Source organism: Gavialis gangeticus, unplaced genomic scaffold (assembly GCF_001723915.1).
Source record: "Gavialis gangeticus isolate Ggan-Ray unplaced genomic scaffold, GavGan_comp1, whole genome shotgun sequence".
NCBI lineage: Eukaryota > Metazoa > Chordata > Crocodylia > Gavialidae > Gavialis > Gavialis gangeticus.
In genome coordinates this window covers 80238752-80262242 of record NW_017729032.1, presented here as the reverse complement: position 1 = coordinate 80262242, position 23491 = coordinate 80238752, and the positions used below count along the sequence as shown (strand labels likewise).

Below are 23491 nucleotides of genomic sequence, written 5' to 3'. Positions count from 1 at the left end.
CACTTTTTGAAACTGCTCCAGACACGTGCTTGTCCATACCCTCTGTAAGTCACTTTTACAATCCACAAATAGGGATAAAAATGTGTGTTTACCTTAGTCAAAAACTGATCTATGCCAGGAAAGTGAAAAGCATTAGAATTATCCAAACGATGGTTCCAACCACCACGCTTCTTTTACACCATAATCAGGTTTTACTGGACCATATCAGCTGAGATAGAAGAGTGCCACCTACTGAATGACTGACAGCATTTCCTCCAGAGCCTAAGTTTTGCTTACAGCTCTCCCATCCAAGTACAGGTCTGATCCAACACTCTTTAGCTTGTTAGGCATGAGAGAGTAGTATCATAGGTTTAAGTTAATTTACAAGTTTTAATTTTCCATGTCAAGCCATGACCTGAAAGCAACTAGTCAGCCTGATAACAAGTGCAATGCTTTTAGTTCCACAGTTCACCCATTAGTCTGATACCTGAAACTTCGCACTAAAATAATCACAAGGCGTTGTATTACTCTTCTTCCCTTAGAGATCTAAAATTGCAAACACGCTTTTAGGAAATCACTTAATCCATGCATCTTCTCTCCATAAAATAAGAGCTAGTGTTTAGAAAGGAAAAAAAAACCTGTGAAATTTAAAATATTCCAATGATTGAACATTTTACACTGATGTTCTTTAATTGCCAAAGAATTTTAAAAGGAAAAAGACAAAAAAAACAAGGACTACTTTTGCCACAGCGTTGGGTTTTTAAAGGAGTCTCTCTCTTGGGAAGGCATATTTATTTTAGAAAAGAACAAGGCAACAGGTTCACAAGCCTAGCAAGAACTTAGTTACAGCTTCTTGCCAGTATTTTAAAATATACAGCACCCAACTTCCACTTCAGTGCCGCAGAGCAGCAGCAGGAGTGAACATATTTTAAAGTGACAAGTGTGAAAAATAATGTTTTCCCATATCCATTTGCCTTCATCTTACTGGTAGCCGAATGTCACTGGTAACCACACTGAAGCTGGTGAGCAGGTAAAATTTGACAGAATTTTAACGTTCAGCAAAAAGTTTGCTGCGAGCATGATTTTTAATTCATTTAAACAGCAGTTTAATGCCCTTTTCTTATTTAAAAATTAAATCCTAATAGTTTGTACTTAATCCTGGTTTCATAAAATACCAAGGTTTTCTAAAAGACCAGGGTTTACTAAAATCATACATATACCCATCGGATATATGTGCGATTACAAAAGAACGTATTCCTCAAGCATGTACGTAAAACTCTTTCCACTAAGAAGGAACAATTATGTTCTTTTATGCGCCCATTCACCAATACTTCTAATTCCTGGACAACACAACAACTTGTTTCTGAATCCCATACCCTAAGGCAAGGACAAAAAAGCTAGTTAGAGCTAGACTTTGGGATTCAGATGTCATTGTGCCAGGAGAGCTCAGCAGAGCAGACAGTACCTGATGAAATGCTGCTTTATGTGAGAAGGATTTCAAGCTGCATGAAACATTTCTTCTTCTGTTACAAAAGCTTATCAGGTTCCAGAGGCTTTAAAACCTCCACATGGGAAATTCAATTTATATAGAAGGTACTTTAATCAATTATGTTAAAAAAAAAGTCTGGAAGAATGAAAACATATCCAAGTGAACAATGTAATAGACAGAACAATGGAGGAAACTAAGTACCCACCGAGCTACTGGGGCAGATCTGAAGGTCAGGCCTCCTTTGCTATTGAGGGTAATTATAAAGCTTACATAATGCAGTGATAAAGGCAGCCAACCAGGCATGATTTTCGAATTAATAGCAAATATAATTTGGAGGTAATCAAATGTTCTGCTAGGAAAACAGAATGGCACGATCTAGTTAATGAACAGCTGACATTTAATGCATTAACTGACAGTTACATTTCAAGGAAAGAAAGCTTTTGTTCAGGTTCAGTGGGGAAATTACATAATCCTTATTTAATCTCAGTATTGTACTAAGCCTGAAGATTGCCCTACCATTCTAGTTCTTGATCTCAGTTAAACAATGAATGTACTATGTTTTGCAGTCACAGAAAAGTAAAGTTTACCAGCTTGACCTCTTCATAGGACTAACAGCTAAATAGACAGATTGATTGATTCCTACTGTGGAAAATCCGAAAACAAGCCGTTTTGAAATTATGTAGAACAAAAGAGAGAACTTGGAAGGTAACAATGAAGTTAACACCTGAAAAACAACTTAAATTCAATGCAGTAATTTTCTCTTAATTGATTAACTGTAAAAATAAATAGATATTTCTGAATTACTGCTGAAGGAAATTAATGTAATTGTGAGAGCTTTTCATGTCATTGTAGGAATTGCAGATCAAGAGGATGTACCCTGCTTCATCTTTTGTACAGAACATGAGAGGAATCAATAAAAGTTTAACTCATTCCCAGAAAGATCAATAAATATTATGAAAGATACATATTCCATCATTTCTCATGACTTACAGAAGTAATAAAAGACATGATACAATGGCTAGGTATAATACCTGAAGTGCTCTTCTGTTGGACACAAACATACATCTTTATGAAGAAGAGGGTCCAATATTACCAATGGACATAAAATGTAGATCAAAACATCGCCATGAGTCTTCTTTAAAATATACTGTATATATTGGTAGGGTCTGTGCACTCAAAGAGACCATTATTTTAAATGGGTGACTGTAGTCCTCAAGTAGCCACCATTACAAAGTCTACATTAGCCAACAGGTTCATCATCATTGCAGTCCCTCAGTATGAGAATTACAGTCTTTCAGTAAATAGGGAAGTCATCAGTGAGTCCATATGACTAAAGAGGCCAATCCAAATCCACATGTTCAGTTGCAGACATGGGCAAATAGTTTGATAAGGAAGGAGTAGATCCCGTTGAATTTGTGTTACAGCTCTTTCCGCTTGTCTTTCTTGTCTATCAGCCTCCATAGCTTTTGGTGCACTATACAAAGGTGCCCATCTTTCTGTTGTGAGACAAGTCTGTTCCTGTTGTTACAATTACAAGTGGCCTATCCAATTAGCACCCAGTTCCACCCAAATCTAAGTGTGTGTAAATACCAATATTCAGAGATAATGTTTAATTTATTTGGAGGCCTGAGGGTTAAAATTATTGCTATATACATGATTTGCTTTGATGTCAGACTTTTAGGTATTGCTCATCTACTATAAGTTAGGGCCCCCACAGATTTTCATTCCTAACTAGCCCTGCAACAGAAACCTCAAATCTGTTCAAGTATCTACTTTCCTAAGTATTTTTTAGGGGTAAAATGGAGAGCCCGTGCATGACAGTGTGCTGTCAAATATTTATAAGTACAAGAGATTTGTCACTTACAAAGGATAGAATTTATGCAAAAAAAGAAAAAAAAGGTTGAAAATGTTATGTGCAGTTGGAATTGTACTAATAATTTTGGTAACAATTTTTGATAATAAGAGTCCTAGCTAATGTAAGGGTTTCAGTTTTGGAAAAATAGCCTAGTTTGTTAAAACGTTTGAACAACACTGTGCAATACCCCGTCTGAAATTTCAGCTCTTGTCACATCATAGAAAGAATCAGTGGCAGGCAAAAATCATGTTGCCAACTTGGTGTTCCTTCTGGTAAAGTTTAGTAAATAAATGGTATATTTTAATAATTGATATCACGATTCTTCTAAATGGCAGAATGACCAAAAATAAACACTATCAATATATATATTGCCAGCCTTAACCACGACTCAGCCAGCTGACAACTAATCACTCTGCTAATAAAAATAATTTGGCAAAAAGCAACATAATACAGATGTTTCATTCAAGAAAACAATAACAGCCAATTTCAACTTCCACGCTGGGATCACATGAAGAGACAGTTTCTGAGAGCCGCATTCCAAACTGTGATAATACGAATACAACAAAAACAAAGGCTTAGAGCCAGATGGAAAGAAAGATGAGCACCTTTGTTCAGTGCACCGAAACCTAACTTTTAGGCACCCAGTTCCTGGTGTGGAATCCAAAGCCCAAAGGTAGGTGGCTAGGCTTCCTATATATTGAAGGGGGAATATTAGCTGCCACAGAAAATGATCCAAAAACTGAACACGTCCTACTTAGAGCTAGAAAAAGCTAAGCACAGAAATGCATTTAAATTCCTGTCTGCTCTGGAGTTTAGGTACCTGACTGGACTGAAAGGGAATCACCTCTAGTTTTTATTCCTTTGATTAGATGCGTACAGGTATTATTTGGAAAAATAAAGAGTGGTCAGTGAATCAAGCAGGCAAATGCCATCCTCACTAGGAGGTTTAGCAACATAGTGGACAAATTCTCTGTCTGTTGTCAGCCTTGCCGTTGTACATGTATGTAATCCATTCCAGCCTCCTTTGGTTGATCCTTCTTTCTCCTGCCTGGCACACAATCTTCTGTTCTACCCTTTCTAGGCTTACTCCTCTGTTCTTAAAATGTGCCCATAGTACTTCAATTATTTCTTTTCTACCTTTAGAAATCAATGCAGGATTTATTTTTACTCTTATCAAGCACCTGCTTGTTGACTATTTTTGGGTCCAGGAAACATTCAATATCCTTCTTTAGCACAGCATCACAAATTTAAATACATCAACAATGCCTGCCTTTGATAGGGATTAGAGTGGTCATCCAGATTCAGGGTTCTTATGAGACAGGACTATAAGTTCTTCTCAGGCCAAAGGAATTCAAATCCACTTCTTTCCCTTCGAGTAAAAAGCCATAAGCAAGTAAGGGCTAAGCTGAACGGGGCACTCTCCACCTGTGCTATGTTGTTTTGTACAAACAAATTGCAAGGTGCAGGGAGCCAGAAAGAGAGAAAGCAAGAAGGATGCTAACTGTACTTTTGTGGTTAGGACATACTTAGCGATGCCCTATACATACAGATACCTAACTATAAATTTTGACACCCTGGCAAAGATCCAAGGGTGAGGTTGGGAGAGTGCTCCTGTGGACTAGCCCTATGCCTTCCTAGCCATAGGATCCCAGCTGGTGAAGACCTACCTTCTGTATGAGTGGGGTGCCAGCATACAGCAAGAGCTGCCCTGCACCTACCTCTGTTCCCAGGGACTCAAAGACCCATGCTGCTTCTGCCGTATACCTGCACCCAGTTCCTTTGGACAGGCAATATGGGGTTGCTTCAGTTCAGCTTCTACACCTGGGCAGAGTAGGGCTGTTCCTGCTGTGTCCTGGCGCACAGCTCCTACATTTGGGTAATGCAGTGCTTCTCCAGCATGGCTCTCATGGTCCAGATGGGGCAAAGACTCTGGGGATGAGGGGCATCATTCCAGCACCCCCTCTAAGTTGATGCCTAGAGCCGGAGCCCCTCTCCACACCCCCCACCCCCACCCCCTAGTTATACTACAGGGAGGGGATTTGGAGACTGCAAGTTTGGATGTAAGTGCCTAAAGTCTGACTATCATTTTGATCACCATAAATTACTGCTTGGGATTAATTATGGGGGAAAAAATTAATTAATTCCTGCAAAATTAAGATCCAGTTTGAAAAAAAATAACTGCACAGTTTTCAAGGCTTTCCTGAGTGTAGCTGATTGTTACCCTTGCTGGGCGCTCTGCCAAAACCCATCACCCAATCAATTTATTTTTTCAGCTGCCCAGTAGCATAATTTGTGGGAGTGAGCAAGGCACCAGCCCAAGCACCACCTTAAAGCAGGTGCCAGTCTGGTGCCCTCCCCCTGGGAGTTTTTGCCACAACAGGCGCAGCCCTCTATCGCCCAGCCATAGGAGCAAGACATGCACAGCCCCACACCCAGTAACATATCTGGATGGGGGTGGGAAGCAGGGCACCAGGTGTAGCCCCTGGAGAATCCACACCATGGGGCCGGTGTGTGGTGATCTTGTTCCCCAGCAGCAGTAGCCCAAGTGCAAGCTACCACCAGAGAGCCAGGGCAGGTACAACTCCTGCTTCCCTGTGCCCTGGATGCCCCATTCCCCAGTGAGCAGCATCACTCCACCCCCCACCTCTGCCCAGAGTGCTGCACAAGCTTGCTGCACCTCTGCAATTGTGTGTCTACTAGCATAATGGCAAAATTATCTTCAAACAGATACCAGTATCAGACCACAACCCACCCACTGAAGTCTGTAATAAGATTTAGAAATGCGGGTCTATTTAGCTGCACAAAGTAATCCAAAGGTACAGAAAAGTAATCATAAATGCCACTGCACTTGGGTAATAAATGGATTATAATGTTTTCAGTACTTTTGGGGGGAAGGAACAATTTAAGTGTAAAGATTGCAACGTTTACATAAAGCTCTGCCCCAAAACCCAAGCATTTTAGCTTAAAAAGAAACTAACTTTTTCATCAGAAAAGTCCTCCCAAATACTGATGTGTTTTCTCTCCTTTTTTAACTTTAATTTAACAAATAATGTAAGGCCCCATGATTGGATGGCCTATAAGTTAATTAATAATGCACAGTACTTTAGTTTTTCAATGCACTGCCCAAATATAAAAGATGCAGGTGTTACTTTGAGGTCAGCTTGAAGTAGAAAGACAGCTCTGGAGAAATGAGGGTGGCCTGCAGCCAATTTATGCTTGGAGAAGAAGTGACTTGGCAGCCGCAAGAGTACCCTGGCAGCACAGCCTTCCATCACAGCACAGCATCCTGGTGCTTCATCCTTTGTTTGCATTGTGCCTGTGCAATTTAGATCTAGCTTGCTCTCTAACTTATGTATTTATAAAGCACCTATCACCATGGTATCTGAACTCAGGGCAACAACCTTGTCTTACAATGCATGTGGTATAGACCTCCTACGGTATTATATAAGCTCTAAGTAATCATAAGTGAAAAAATAATGTTAGCTAAAAACAGGCAATTGTCAGAAAGGGGATGGGAGGTAGGTTTAAGGTTGTGCAGGCTAAGAAACAGGAGTTGAAAGAAAAGAGATAAGCAGAAATTGAAACCAACCTCCTAGAAATAGAAAGAGCCCAAGCCCTGAGAGCAGCGATCTTGAGTCCTGCTGTCAAAGCAGGAGTCAAAGAGCACCCATGAAAGACATAGCCTTAGTAGACCTCTGTAAATCAGATGTTCAATCTGGGTCTTGATAACTGAGTGTGTTTTTTAAAGCTTTTATTATTTTCTCAACTGAGGTGCTGCCAGTATTTCAACAAGAGGTTCCAACAACCATTTATTCCCAATCTGTGCTAAATCCTGTCCCCCAGGTGCAAGTGTCCTGGCAGATATGAGTGAAGGACAAAGTGAATCAATCAGTCTTTTTTTCTTCATAACAATAAACAAGAATAAAAAAATCTTTGGCAAACAGGTGTGCATTAAGTGCACTTGATGGATATGTTTCTTTGTTGTGCCTGATTATCTGAGTTTATTGACAGTATGCCATATCCTTCAGCAAGTAGAAATTGAAATGGAGGTGAGGATGGACAGCTGGGAGAAAGAGTAGAGGAAAGCCTGTCACTAGATTTAACACCCCCCTCCAAAAAAAAATCAAATATCTGGCAAAATATTGGCCACAGAAAGTTATTTTATAAACGCTAGAGTTGTGTTAACTCTGACCTGAGCAATGGTAATATTTGCTTCAGTTTGCTGGCAGGCTGTAAGAAGAGACTTCCAGGAACCATTGTACCGTTAGAATAAAGATTTGGAACGTTATGTAAAATTGTTTGTGCTGTGGCTTGTAAAATTTGCTCTGGAAGAAGGAGTATTTTCTAAGTTGTTTTTCAGCTTCCAATTTATTCTACAAAATAAACTCTTGATTTAATGAAACCCAACAACTTCTGGCATGTCTCCGATGTAAAAACAGTCAATTACCTTGTCGCAGGTTTATAAAGTTCGGAGACCTTTCTGGAAAAAAGAGACTTACAAAATAAGTAATGGTTCAGTATTTTCATATTTAAACATTCTAACCCACGGCTGAACTGACTGCAAAGACAACAACTTTACAGTTGCTATAGCAAAGCAGTCTGTCATATGCTAGATTAAAAGTGATTATATACTCTTTAATACCGGGTGTGAACTACTCCTTCCTTCTGTAGTAACTCAGTTCTACAAAACTCTTTCCTACTAAGAAAGCTATGAGTTAGAAATCCAACGAGTAATCTAAATTTGATCTAAACCTGTCCCTCAGTCACCAGGGCAGCTGGTAAAAGCATTATATACTTCATACTGAGCTTCAGAAATATAACAGCTAACTCCAAAGTCCTCCCAGCGAAATTTCCTCATATCAGGAGATTTTCAGCACAAAAGCAAAATTAATAGCAAAAAAGCCATGGGACAATATGATGATATAAAAGAATTATTTTGACTCAAGTATAATAGCATTTGAGAACTAAAAGTATGCTTCCAATATTTTTAAACATAAGAAAAATAACAAAAGCCAAAACATGGTAGCTGAACCCTTTAATTGAATTGTTTATTACAATCAGACCCACCAGACTACCCTGAAATTACCTTCATGTGCTGCTAGTGTCCCTAGCAAAATGCTCTGTAATTATTTTTGAGATCATACCCATTGGTTATATTTCTGGAGGAGTCCTGAAGGAATCTGTTCTTGGCCCAACGCTATCTTTACTCATGATCTGGAAGGGAATATAAAATAACTGCAGTTTGCTAGTAACACAAAAAACATTGGAGAGAAAACAAGTGGAAAACAAGCCAAACCAATCTTTTGTGCTTGGTAGACTGGGCTCATTTGAATACTCTGCATTTTAATTACAATCAGAAAACAATAGAAAACAACAATCGTGTTTCTTGAAATTTATTTTTATTCTATCTGAGATAACTTTTGGGAGCCGCACCCCAGAATACCTAATAAAGGTTAAGGGGACACTGCCCTACCCCATTCAGACCAAGGGCTTACACTTCCATCTCTCGGGCACCACGGGAACATGTGAACTGCCAGCCCACAGAGTCAGTCACTCTCAAAATCTTCCATGGGAGCTGTTCCAGCTTGTATAAAGAAATATTCATAAAGCCTGAAAACAAATCAGACAGAATGGACATTAGATTAAGAGTTACCTACATCACATGAGGGTCCTAACCACTTGGGTACTCGCCATTCCTGATTGCAGCAGTCCTCTTCCCCAAATGCTATTGCTTGCTGGATCTGATAAACCTGTCTCGCCAAAGGGTTCATTGAAATAGGGACACTCATTGAAAGTTTCAGTTTCAACAGATAAGCATTGGACAGGCCTGTCCAGCTTCTCAGTGGCCAAGGGCTGCATGCTGTGAGGGCCATATCTGCATGGGCCACATAATGTGCTCTATTTTTAATATGTAAGTTCCTACATCTAGGAATAAAGAGATTAATTCCCTAAAAGTGTCTGAAAGAGACCTGGGAGGAATTCAAGCACCTAACCTCCAACAAGCAATCCAGAAAAGCCTCAGGCAGCCAAAAAATTTTATTAGGCATCCAAACTCATTCAGCACCTAAAATTTAGGCCAAAAAGTTCTCTAGTCACTTAAACCAAGGCTTTTGCAGATGCAGACAAATGCACATCATAGTAGCTAGTCCTTGCTCACAGGACTCTTACATTATATTTTACACATTTTATATTAGCCGGTGACCCTCCCTCCTGGATGAATGCCTAAAACCATTAGGCTACAGTGTCAGCCTCCTTTTTGCTTCCTCTAATGGCCGCATGCCTGCTTGTTTGGCACAGTTTCAACAGAAATTGTAGAGGATGCTTCTACCTGGACTATTTAATAGTATGGTATTTAGGGAACACTCAAGGTGGGTAGGAAGACTTGGGTTTGAGCCTGCTGGAGCTGAGGAAGGCCTAAACTCAGGTATCCCCTTTCTAAATGAGTGCTCTAATCCAGGGCTGTCCAGCTTCTAAGAGGCTGCAGGCCAAACACCCTACAGATTACACCAGCAGTTGTGGGCCACATGGGGGAAACTATGGGCTCCCCTGGGTTGCATGCCATGCAAACATGTCCCTCACCCTGCTGCACATGCTAATGTAGCAACCCCCCCAGTTTTTCTTTCTTATTTTTATTGCATTCGCTCCCCTTCTCCAACCATTTCTGACTTTTTCTCTCCCTCTCTATTCCATATAGATGAGTATAAGTAAGCTAAGATGTAGGATAAGCTTTAAACATTTTTATTTTGGTAGCAAGTTTTTAGTTTTGGATATCCACTGTTTTATATTATATTATTATTAGGTTTGTATTGATTTTTACTCTTGTATATTGTATTATCATCATTTTTGTATTGATTTTTATTGTTTCATATGGATATTGTATGGTTTAGGCCTGTGTTTATAAGTGAACCAAAGTCATGTCAAGTTTCCATTTTATGTCAAGTCTCCATCTTGTGTCCTCTGCCCGGGCATCCCATGTTGCAACAATGATTCACTGTACCCCTCCCATGTAAATTGGTTCCCCAATGAATGAGAATAATTGGGAATGACTGAAATCCCATTTTTCCCCCTCCCCATCTACCTTTTCAGCTCCCCCATAGCTCTGGCTCCAGTCCCAGACTCTGTGCCAGCATGCTTCCCTGTTTTGCAGGCTTTGGGCATTGTCTTTCAATCAATTAAGATCAATTAACCTAAAGTTACCCCAGAGCCTCAGTTCTTCAGCCCAGGCCCCTGTAGTCTACCAGTTCTAATCCCAGTCCTGGTAACTTTAACTCCTTACACTTCTACTTTCTTACCTTAACCTTTCCCCAGGTATCCCAAGTACACCAAGCTCATACATACATACATATCACAATACCCAACTTAGGAACTCACTTGTGTGTATGTGTAGGTGGGTGGTATGTGTGTAAATTAGTGAAAAAAAAAATATACACACACACACACACACATATATAGAGATCATTGTGTGTGTGTGACGGGAGGGGTGTATGAATTAGTAATCCACATATGTGTATTGAATGTGCAGGTGTTAGTAACTGGTAACTGATTCTGTCTAAATTTGGTGTGTGTAGCATGTATGGGCTTAAACTGGTGACAGGTGTGCATGAACCTAGACTAGTTATTTTGAATGTGCATGTATCTGAGTTGCTAGTGTGAGAGTGTGTGTGTGTGTAACAACAATAGTAACTAACCACATGGAACAATTTAACTTGGAAGGTCATGAATTCTTCAATAAGATTAAAAGATGTTCTGTACCTCAAATCAAGGGTTGGGGCTTCACGCAGGAGTTATTTCTGAAATTCTATGGACTGTGTTATGCAGGAGGTCAGAAAAGGTTATAATAGTGCTGTTTGGGGTTAATTGTACACACAGATGCGCACACACATACATACTTGAGTTTGATTTGACTATTTCAAATATACTGCAAACAAAGCTAAAATATTGCAAAAAAAAGAAAGAAAATGGCTGTATTTTTGTGACTTTATTTTATTTCATTCAATTTTTTCCTTTGATGAAGGTCTTGAAAGGAATATGTGATAGTTCTTAAACAGAAAGTACTTGGAATAATACTGTATCCATGTCACCTAATCTTTTCTGATTTTAAATCTAATGGTACTGTGGATACTATAATGTGTTTATCATTTATTTCACCAGGTTAATCTATGTAGGCATTGATTTTGCCATTTGGCTTTAGACTAACCACTATATCTATGCCATGATCAGTTTGAACAGGAGTTTCAGCATAAGAAAAGGTAAGCATCTCTTTTTGTAAGCCATTAAGCTCTTCAAAAACCTTTTCTGTCTGAAAAAATGAGAAGTTGGATGTGAAAAAAATGGGAAAGGCTCAATACCTGAATACGACCTTCCTGAAGTTTGCCCAAGTCCACAAATACTTGCAGAAATTTTGCCTGAATGAAGTTTTAAATCTCTGAGCAGGACAACTGTTCAGCACAGCAGGTTGACAGCTTTGCAGACAGACCCAACAATATGCTTTGTGAACCCATTCCTGCAGTATGAGTGAAGAATGGCCAGCTTTTTTCTCTGCTCTTTCACTTGAGGCAGTCAGTGGAACAAAGTAGAAAAACATGGTTGATGCTTGCTAGGGGCATGTGGACTAAATGACTTCTTAAGGTCCCTTCCATCCTTATTTTCTAAAATGCTGTTAGACTATAGACTGCCATTTTTGAAGCTTCTATTCAATATTAGATAAATTAGGGTTGTTTTTATCCAACAGAGGATGATATACAGACTTGGCAAACCACTCTCAGTCCCCATGTATCCTAGAGATTGATGCTCCAGAAAATATATCTAACCTTATCAGCATCTTCTGCTATATCACCACTCCTACGTTCAACTTTTCTTGCAAACATATTAAATGTAGAAAGAGTATCCATATTTTTACTTTCTTTAGATAGGATTTAATTTTAAATTCATCTTGCCTCTTTTTCTTTGCCAGGATACATTTCTAAACAATTTGTCAAGCCTCAAATGTTGAAGTCTTAAAAAGTCTCAAGAGCAAAAGCAGGCGTAGGTGCTTTTGTATTATGCCCATTGAACTGCATGTACAATACACAATTTTCTGTACAAGTGAATCTTCAGTGATTAGTTGATAAGCAGTTCTATAATCCACCTTGATTGCATTTATTGTTTTCACAAATTTAAATTCACGAATACAAATTTCTCCCCACCAAACAAAGAACAGCTTGAAGCAGGCATTGTTCTATCCTTGCTTTGAATATAATGGCTACTGGAAATGGCCCAAAATTTCCCATTCCCTTTTTTCTGGCATTTGCCTTATCTTAAATAATTGTAACATAAATCTCATAGTAAGCCCAGGAGTGAAATTATTACTTGTGTTTTCTTGACAGTGCCCCTCTGTTCCCATCTTTCTCTTTGCCTCAGAAAAATGTTCAGATTCATCTTACGTTCATGCTGTAGCTAACAGAACTCATCTGATGAAATATTACACTGAGTGAGCCAAGAAAAAACGAGTTCTGCCTAGCACTTGATATCAGAACAAGCAAACAAAAAGTCCTATCATTATGGTATAGTGGTCCTCTAGTGCAGATTTCTCACCTCTGAGCTCACTAGTACAGGGCATCACTAAATTCTAGCATTTGCCATTTTATATTTGTTGCAATTCCACAATATTTCCTGTTCCAGTGGTTTTATCCCCCTGCAATGGAAAATGCTACAGTTTAAATGGACACCTGCCATATTTCTGATTTATCAAGCTCAGAGTTGATTTTTCATGGGGTGACTTTATTGATCCATCTCTAATTTCCAAACTTCCCCTGTCTCCTTATCCCTATTGCTAATTCCACTTCCCTGTGCCCCACCCCGCAAAAAAAGATAAACAGAAATTCCAAGTAAAAATTTAAAAAGCTAAATTTTTTATTTGGGTTAAATGGTGGTATTTGAGAAAATCTTTCAAGAAATGCCCACTTCAGCAGCATATGCATTGATTTGCTACTATCACCAATATACACATTCTTTCCATACCAAATCCTTTGACAGTAGCTAAGATTCAAAACAAGAAGTATAGAGGTTTTCAAAAATGGTGTTTGACCTAATATTCAACCTAGTTTTCTCTGAAGGAATGAAAAGTACTCTAACATGAAGATCAAGTATTGACATACACATTTGCTGACAATGGTGCATGCAAGAAACAACTGATGTGAAGAAGCAAATAGACCCATGCTTCACCTATGCAGCATGTGCAATAGTAAATTGATTATTGATTTTTCCCTGCATAATTTTTTACAAAGGGAGGTATTTTTCTACTATTCAAAACTTAGGGAAAAATACACCATACACACAGCTCAATGAGAGCGACTACAGAAATCCTAAAGCTGTTCAATATTAAATACTAAATAGGATCATAACAATATAATGAACTAAGCTCTTGACTGAGCTCTTTAATTACCAGACTTAGACTAGGGTGATGGCTCAATGCACTGGTATCTTTCATTGATAGTAAACCCATAACTTGTATCAAAATGAGACTGATGGAGGAGATAAAAGAATGACAAGGACGTGACATAACTAAAAATGATGGCATGCCAAAAATTACATTGTAGTGGCTATCATGTCATGATTTACACAGTTTCTTTTGTAAGGTCTAAGCCAATCCCTCCCTCACTTCTAGGTTTATCCTAGTCCAGGCTAGGAAATTGAGAGGATTTGACATATACCTCAGAATCTCTAAACCAGTGGCTTGGCAAGTCACTAAGTTGCTCCCATACTAAATAATCAACACTTTGAAAAGGACAGTTGAATTAAAATGGCATAACCAAAGGACATTAAAGGAGCCTACCCTCTAAGGGCACTACCCTTAGTGGGTAGGCTCCTATGCAGCCACACCACCCTTCAGCACTGATCTTGCCACCACCCATTTCAAGCAGCTTGTGGAGAGATACTGCAAGAGTAGGGACTGAATCAAATATAATGCAATGTGACAAGGCATTTAGCATGCTACAAGGGGAAGAGGCTGCATGAGAAGCAAGCTGCAGGTGTAGCAGAGGCCAATTAGAGTCACTTGACCAGAAGGGGGTTGGGCTTGAAGTGGACCTGAGCTGGTCAAGCAGTCTAGCCCTGAGACCCATCGGGAGAGGAGCTCCTGGGCAGCAGGGATCCTGTTTAATATCTGAGCTGGGGGTAAGAACTTGGCGGTTTGTGGAAGGGACTAAGGAGAAGAGGAAAGCTTGCCCAGAAGGGAGAGAGAGGCCAGAGGGCCAGAAACCCTGGAGGTTTGTAGCCCAGGAGGTGGCAAGTTCAGCAGGGCCAGGAAGCCCAAAGGTCTATAGCCCAGGAAGGGTGAGTGTAAACAGGGCCAGGGAGCCCAAAGGTCTCACTGGCCCAGGAGTGGGATCAGAGCCAAAAAGATGAGCCAAAGGCTGAGGAGAGCTACAGTCAGAGACTGACAGGGCCAGGGAAGCCCATGAATCTTGACTGGCCTAGGTGCAGGGCCAAGGCCCAGAGAAAGGGGCCAAAGATTAAGGGTCACAGCCAGAAACTGAGGGGGCCAAGGAGCCCACAGCCCAGGAGGGGTGAGGACTGGGGCTCACAGCCTATAGGCCAGGAAAGGCATGTGTCAGTAGGGCCAGGGGCCCATAGACAAAGATGGGTGTTAGGAACAGCAGAGAAGGAGAGAGAAATAAATATCATCTGTGCGGCATGGGCATGGTGTAAGGGGTGGTCAGAGCTATATCACTGCCCTTAAGGCAATAAGCAGCAACACTGGCACTCATGAGGATATCTGACTTGGGAAGCCCTGGGGAAGCCCAGGGGCAGCCTTGGCAAGCAAGGAGAAGGGGAGATTTCCCAAAGAGAACCAAGTTAACAAGGGCTGAGAGGGCTCCAGGGCCACCCCTGGAGATTAACACTGTAACACTCAGCTACAAACTAAGACAACATGATCATGCCACAAAACCTGCTTATCTTGCACCTGACAATGAACCCAATCAGAACAATTAAGAAATGGAAGAGGAAACAGAAATTACCCCAACTAGGATAGAGATTAAATGGTCTGATTTGAAAGTGGTCTATTAACATATTGTTTCATTGTGGAACTATGAGACACAGGGCTCAGAGACTGTATATGGACATACGAACAAGGTAAAATGAGCATATCTTATTTTAAGGCTAGTGGTATATTAATTGCATAGAATCATAGAAAGTGAGGGTTGCAAGGGACCTCAGGAGGTCATCTAATCCAACTCTCTGCTCAAAGCAGGACCAGCCCCAACTAGATCATCCCAGCCAAAGATTTGTCTATCCAGGTCTTGAAAACCTTCAAGGATGGAGCTTCCAAAACCTCTCTGGGTAAACTGTTCCAGTGTTTTACTACCCTCCTGGTGAGAAAATGCTTCCTAATAGCTAACCTAAACTTCCCTTGCTGCTACTTGAGACCATTGCTCCCTGTTCTGTCATCTGCCACCACTGAGAACAGTCTAGCTCCATGCTCTTTCGAACCGTGCTTAAAGGAGTTGAAGGCTGCTATTAAGTTCCCTCAGTCTCCTCTTCTCTAGACTAAATAAAACCAGTTCCCTCAGTCTTTCCTCATAAGTCATGCGCCTCAGCCCTCTCACCATTTTCGTTGTCCTCCACTAAACCCTCTCCAATTTGTCCACATCATTTCTATAGTGGGGGCCTCAAAACTGAACACAGTACTCCATGCGTGGCCTCACCAGAATCTTTTGAACTCCCTGCAAACAACTTAAAGGTAGACAAGTAGTAAAGGAGTAAGATCCAAGTTGGTTACCTACACTGGGTAATTACAGGAAAATGTAACAAGAAAATAGTGAAATCAGGGGATAATACAAAGACCATGAAATAAAATTCAGGAGACGTGAAGCCTACTAACATAGTGAAGCCATTTCCATTAATATTTTGACTAACCTGATAAAAGACCTTGCAAACCTGTATATATCAGTTTCATCCCTGTCTTGATAAAATTTAAATACCAGTAGCTTCTGTACATACATAAAACTGTCCAATAAAAAAAAATTATAGCTAACTTCCTTTAACATATTTTACTTTTCAAGGTTGCACAGCCATGTTTATGTTGCCTTGTTGCCATTTTTCATGTGAATTTCAGAGGTTTTTTTATCTTCCCCCTAACTTCATACACCATTTACCAACATTGACTGCACTGGAGACTTTTCCACATGATGAGGTCATTTTTAGAGTACACAAGGAATGGAAATCCATGTGCTTAAATGGACAATCTTTCTACATAGTCAGGTACAGATGAATCAAAAGGACCCAAGGCCATTATCAATAAGCTTATGTAGACTTTCATAGAGTCTATATAAGTTTATTGATAAACCCAAAACACATTACAGCTTAATAGGTATCTAGCAAGTTAACTGTAGATTCATTTTTATCACTAGATGTGAACCACAGTCAGTTAAAATTCAACAACCTCAACATGACGGATGATATTTTTCCTCAATGTGCACAGCTAAGTCAGATGAAAAAGGAATGCCTCTCTAGTTTACTAGTCACTTCAAGCAAATTATTTTTTGTAAAGTGAGATTCTTACACATAGCCCAATACATGAAGTACCCCTGATGAGTGATATTGCCATCTTTCCATCAGATCTCTGTAGGACTTATTCCTGGTTTGACTGAGCTGACTCTGTTGCCTTGGCAAAATCTCTTACAACAAAATTTTCGAAAGCCAGAGACTGGACAGGCAATACATATGCACAGGGATAATATGCATCAGCTTCACATACTAATGAAAATTACATTAAGATCTGGAGCAGACAGACATACAGATCTCCACTAGGTTCTGTCACACCACCTTTTCATTAGGAAGTGTGGCAGCAGGTATTTCTTGAGCTGTAGACAGACAGTATCTTATCTTGTGTAACTTATACCTGTACAGATTAACTTTCATTTTTCCTGCAATTCTATACCAGATATAAGTAAGTTACGCTAGTGTAACCTAAGGTAAATGTTTTTCTGTGTATGTTACTTGTCATTCATAGTTTTGGGAGGAGAGAATAAAGCTAAGGTCAAATTAAGATGGTATGTTCTATTATTGTAATATTTCATATGGTTTAGCAATATTACACTTAAATGTTAACTCACAAATGAAAAATATAATTTCAACAGTTAACTCTCTATTTTTATTCTTTTAAGTTACCATAAAAGCTGAAGACCCCAATTTGATGGGCCCTATGCAACCCCCAAAGAATTAGCTCTTGCTCTGCCATCCGAACTGTGACCCATTCTAAATTGCTCTTCCTTTTCAGGAAAAACAAATTATTTCTTTGGCAACATGTGTAAGATGAGCCTCTGTGCATCTCCTGCTTAGGCGCACCTTTGTAAGATAGAAACAGTTGATAGAGTGAACATTCTTTCTAACACTCAGCAAAGAGGTCAAGAAATAAATGCAGAGACTGATCTCCTCTTTCATTCAGAGGAGTGGTCTTTCCCGCTAAGGGTGAGGATTTCTCAGAGTACTCATATCTAAATATATGAAACATGTAGAAGTCAGTTGTTGTTTTGCCTTTGTCGGTTTGTGATGATACCTTTACAATAGTAAGGGATTACTTTAAATTCAATAATCTGTAGGTTTATTATAAATAAAATACCAATAAATAGGGGGCTGTCAGAGAGATAAAGAAATGTCCAGTATCATAGATGTTGTGGTTTTCCAAATTAAGTGACTTGGGAGCACAAATATCATTGACTTCCATCTTTTTTAAATCCCACCTAAAGTGACTTCACTGGGAAAAAAATCCTGTATTACAAAAAATATAAAAGGCAAATATTATCTGACTATGTAATGTTAACTCAACTTTCAGATAGCACAATTTGAATTTTACATCTGCCTTCTTCAATTCTGTTAGTGCCATTGAACTATGAAAATTTGCAATTAGCAAAATTAGCAAGATGTGTTCCGTCTTCTCTTCATTACCCTCTCCCCCACTCCAGGCTAGTTATGGTGACGGAGATCCCAAACTCTTTCTGGCATTGTAGTGCTCTATAAATAATCTCTGCAGCACAGCTACTTGTTCTGGGCTTTCAGGTCACAAATGACAAAGCTGTCAAACATGTCACACCATGCTGTGCTCATAATAGCATCTAATGCTAATTGTTGCATTAATTTAATGTTAATGAAAGGCCCTTACCTTTAACCATAGTTGGATGGGCAAGTAGAGGCCAACCAAAAATACAACCTTAATGGCCCCTCTGTTGAGGCATGGTAGTAACTGAGCCCAGAAATCAAAGGATAACAAGAGACACAGACATTTTAAAAACATCCATAGTTATAACCAGTTTTAAAAAATCCCCAATTTTCAGTTACATAAAAGTAACCCCAAATCCACAGTTTTCCTTCTTTTCAACTGAAAATTGGGGATTTTTTAAAATCAGATAAAACCAGGATCCCTGGTTATAACACTGCCAGTCATGGGGTCAAAACAATGGATTCATAGGGAATATCAACCAGAGGGTCCCATACTATTCACTGCTCCAAGGGTGAGGGATTTGATGGATCAGTGAACACTAACCAGAGAAATACTGCCTGGATACATGAAAGGAAAGGAAGGAAGACTGTGAAAACAGTCCCATAGTGTAAGGAAATCCCTTGTCCAGCTTCTTCATCCCTCTGGATTCATGCATGATCATCTTGGCCAATACCCAGAACAGAATAAGGAAGAGGTCTCAGGATTTTGTGGAGCTATGAATGCGGAGAGCATAGAAAAATATGTACAAGCAAAATGAAGCCACAACCTTGATAACAGGTTCTAGATCAGACTGAAGAGGAACTGGAGCATGGTGCACAGGAGAAAGCCATGCGCCAAGGTCCACCTCTACCCATGGAAAAACAGGTGACGTGTCAGTGGAGTATTGACCAACCATGCTTCTGTACTCACAGCCTCATGCAGAAACCTCCAACTGATGTCTACAGTGGACTGTAAAACTTAACTGAAAATCTGGTCCATCACAGATCCCTGCCATCAGAGAGTGGCATCTGGTCCTACAACTTTGTGTTGAAGCAGGATTCAAGGGTAAGAAAGTGTCCAGAGGGACAACCTGGTGGGTTGAAGTACCTATATATCCTCCATCAAAGCAGGTAAAGTAAATAAATAGAGTGGGAGTGTGTGTTTTCTATGCTGCGCCATTAGGGTACCTCTCTTCTAAATCAGATCACAGCCAGTAAGATAATAAAGCAGCTCACTTTCCATGCCCTCAGAATCCTTGAGTCCTCTGTGGAAACTCCAGTAAGTATTCCCAAAGGTAGCAAATGTGGAGGTAGTTTACGATGATGTTACTTGCCCACTAGCAACTGGACAGACTATAATAAATCTCATACAGACCACTATGCAGGCTTGGGATAGTAATAAATTAAGGTCACTACTGCTCCTATCTTGGAGTTAAAGGCTCAGTATTCTTGTTACAAATCCCCTGAGCAATGCAGTCATATACTGTATGGCTTTTGTGACTTTAAATCAGACCTTTAACATTTTGTGAACATAGGTCATGGCAGTTTTATATCATTTGTTTTGATGGAAGCAGAAATTATAGCTGTACTTTAAAAAGTGTTGGGGGAAACATGTCAATCAGCATGTTAAAATTTAACTGAGTAAAATATGTTATTTCTAATATGCATTCCCAGCACATACTGCAATGACTGGGAATGCTACAAATACAGAATGCAAAGTATTGTTAATATGTTTTATAGTATAGATCCACAGTACAGAATGTATTCAGTCATGTTTTGTGTCTTGATTTATAGAATGACAGAAACACAATGACAGAAACACAATGACAGATTACACTTTAATGATTGTGGTGACATCATTATTGTGTACTATACAGTGCGGATGCATATTCACCATGTTATAGATTTGCATATGAAAGATCCATCACATGCAGGGGTGAACTTTTTGTGATGCTAACTATGTAGTTAAAATCAAGGATGCTCCTGTTACTGTTTTCTTTCCCTCTGCATCAATGTTAGCTTTACCAGTTGGGTTTTCTTCTTTTTTTTAAATATGCACTAATAACCTGAAGCACTCAATTTAAATATCAGTCTGCTTCTGGAAAAATAGGATGAACACTGTATGATGATAGTCCAGTAATTATACTTCAGCACTTAAAAAGAGCAGTTAAAATGTTATGACCATTAAATCATACAAAAGTCCCTCCTGAGACCTACTGTTCCTCGTATTGAAATTTAATGGCAAAACGTAAGTTTTACTATCGGCTCAAATCTGAACAGCACCATACATATTTCTTGAAAATGATATTCTGGCACTTAACCATGGCTTAGTCTAATAGTTAGAAAATATTACAAACCAATTTAAAATCTTAAAATTAACAGCAAATATTTTAATGGCTAACAAGATGGTACAAGATACTGAGAACAATGCTTGCTGAAAAAGTCAAAAATGTTAATAAACATTTCAACATGTAATGCAACTTTCCTTTTTCTACCTCATTTATGAATTGCCTTTTGCTAACCACTACTTATAAATAAATATTCTGAGTATAAAACAAAAGGTACCATAGATGGAGCATGGTCACCCTCTGAGGTAAGGTCACCCTCTATAACTAAATCTAAGCATACATCAAACCTATAATTTTTATGGTCATTTCATTGGGTTACAGGAACTGCTAAGTAATTCAAACTGAAGGCTTTTTGATTGTAGAGCTCCTTCCTAACACAGGAAAAATGCTCATCCATTATACAGAAAGTACTAATTAAATACAGAATGAATTGATAGATATTTTAGGACTATCTCAGTCTAAGTTACTATACAAAAATTTGTGTTTGGATTTGGAATTTAAGTGCTGACAGTAACAGGGACAGAAATGAATCAAAACAAGTTCCAGGTTCCTTGTCATTTCCAACATTTAATTAGAAACCATTCCAAGATCCATAGCTTGTATAATTTCCTGGACCTCCTATGGCTGCCCGTGACAGTCTGCAGCTACAATAGGGAATCAAATCATACAACAATGCATACTAATGAAGTGTCGGAGGCAGCATGCATTGCCAACACAGGGGACTATCAAAATGTGTTGTTTCCTTAATTGTACAGGTCACTGGAAAGTGTGTAGGATGTTTTTCTCCTGTACTATTAATATATAGTCTGATGTTCAGTAGCACAGAGTATGACATGTCAGTGCTCTCATCTCTTGAGGTTCTCTCTGATGAGTTCAGTCAGTTCACACTGACAAATAGCCAAACACTTCCTAGTTGTTTACATTACTTGAGGTGTATTTATTTTCCTTTTCTTTCCTACTTCTCTTTTCAGACCACAGCTTAGAATGCTCTACAGTGCTGCAAGAGACAGGAATTAAAGACACTACTTTGAAGAATAAAATACCTCTTGAATTATCATGCAAAAAAAGAGAGAAATGTACCTACACATGTAGAACATCCTTTAAAAAGGCCTGGAGATTAATTTACTGGCTGACAAAAAGATGATTCATTTACTATACCTCTAACTATTACTTTCTGCTATCTGCACTCTCACTTCTGACAGTTTTATATTATAAGGTGGCATCTTATTTATTATATATAAAGTACTAAAAAAAAAATCCCCTAATGCCTATCAACAAAAGTTTAAGCTAAATGAGCTCTTTCAGCGTTTCGGCTGCAGAGCATTTCCAGGTACTGCATATAAAAAAGTTTAAAGAGACCAAATTTAAATTCACCAAAACCAAATTTCTGAAAAAACAAGTATTGTTATACTCAGAGTTCTTTCACAGTGACTTTGTGATATAACAGCATGTTTCAAATTTCATTTTGCTATTAGATAGTTAAGACCCCAGAGCACAGACAAAAGTACAGCTCCCCGTGTAATTGAGAACATTTTGCAAGAAGTGTTCTGAGTTACAACCATCCCCCAGACCAAACAGAAGTTCACTCTCAGTTCCAGGGGGAAGGGAATCTAGGTGCTGGCTGCTAGCCTGGAGCTGGTTTCCTGTAACAATGGCCCCTCATACCTGAGAGTCATGCTGTTTTCAGAATAGGAGGGGGGAAAGGGAGAAGAGGGAGCTCATTCTAGAGGTTCCCCAGGCAGTGCTGAAGGGTGGGGTGGCTGCATAGGAGCCTACCCACTAAGGGTAGTACCCTTAGAGGGTAGGCTCCTATTGAAAAAAACCCAGACCAAACTCACTCCGCTCCCTTTTCCCCCTCCCATTCTGAAAACAGCTTGGAGGCAGACACAGAAGACACTGTTGTTTTGAAACACCTTCATCTGAACCCTCATGCAATGAGGGTTCAGATTTTCACCCGATCAGCCATTTTTTAAGCAGTCTGCAACCGTGAACTTGTGTTTGGCCAAAGCTATATCCCACTTTGTGACCAGATTGGGTAAAATTGTCACTTCTGTCTGTGCCCAGCTCTTCTAATCTCTGTTGAATGTGGTGTACACAGTTGACTTCCTCCAGCTTCATACTAGACAGTAAATGAGAAGAAAAATGTTTCTAATACTGGCTTGAATATCAAAAGTACTAAGCATCCCAAGTGGCAAGAGAAGCAAGTATTTTGATAGATTTGGTACCATTTTGATCTTAAATCATTACTTAACAGTTCCCACTGTGTGGGAACCATGCCATGAAAGTCTTTTGGCCAAACAGTGCACGTAAGGAATGGAAAGCTATTTCCCTTTAATCATCTAAATGGCAGTTGCTTAGTCATCTGAATGGCATTTTTGGCACTTATGTGTAGGTAGGGATTCAGTTTCCAAGGAATGTAAATGTGTATGTGGACATGCACACAATGCATGTAGAAGGAACATGCTTAGTAGGCTGTGCACCAGCCATGTACATATAGGGCCATGTAGGCACACCTTTGTACACACTAGAGTATAAGGGCCTGGAATGTAGGTGACCCCAAATCATGACTAGGAGGTGTTAGATTCAGGAGAAGGGAAGTCCCTTCCTGTTTTAGCCCCAGTAACTGAGTGACTAGGGCACTGGCAAGCTTGACACCCAGATTCTAGCTCCTGCCAAACCCTCCAACCAAAGGAGGTTTAAACCTGCATCGCTAAGACTTCCCAACACAGCATTTCAGCTATCCCATCCTACATCAGGCATTGCACAAGGCCCCTCTCAAGCTCTGCTTTTGAAGCCAGACGCTGAGCATACATGAAAAGGGGCTGTGTGAGGGTAGGAGGAAGACAGCAACCCAGACAGTGT

General features: G+C 39.6%; 1 long non-coding RNA gene across 1 annotated transcript; it reads left to right on the top strand.

Moving 5' to 3' along the window:
• The first annotated feature begins 1994 nt into the window (after positions 1–1994).
• Positions 1995–21778, top strand: LOC109302531. Its single transcript, XR_002098830.1, has 3 exons — positions 1995–2173; positions 19215–19347; positions 21601–21778. It is a non-coding gene; the product is annotated as an uncharacterized LOC109302531 (long non-coding RNA).
• The last annotated feature ends 1713 nt before the right edge of the window (positions 21779–23491 follow it).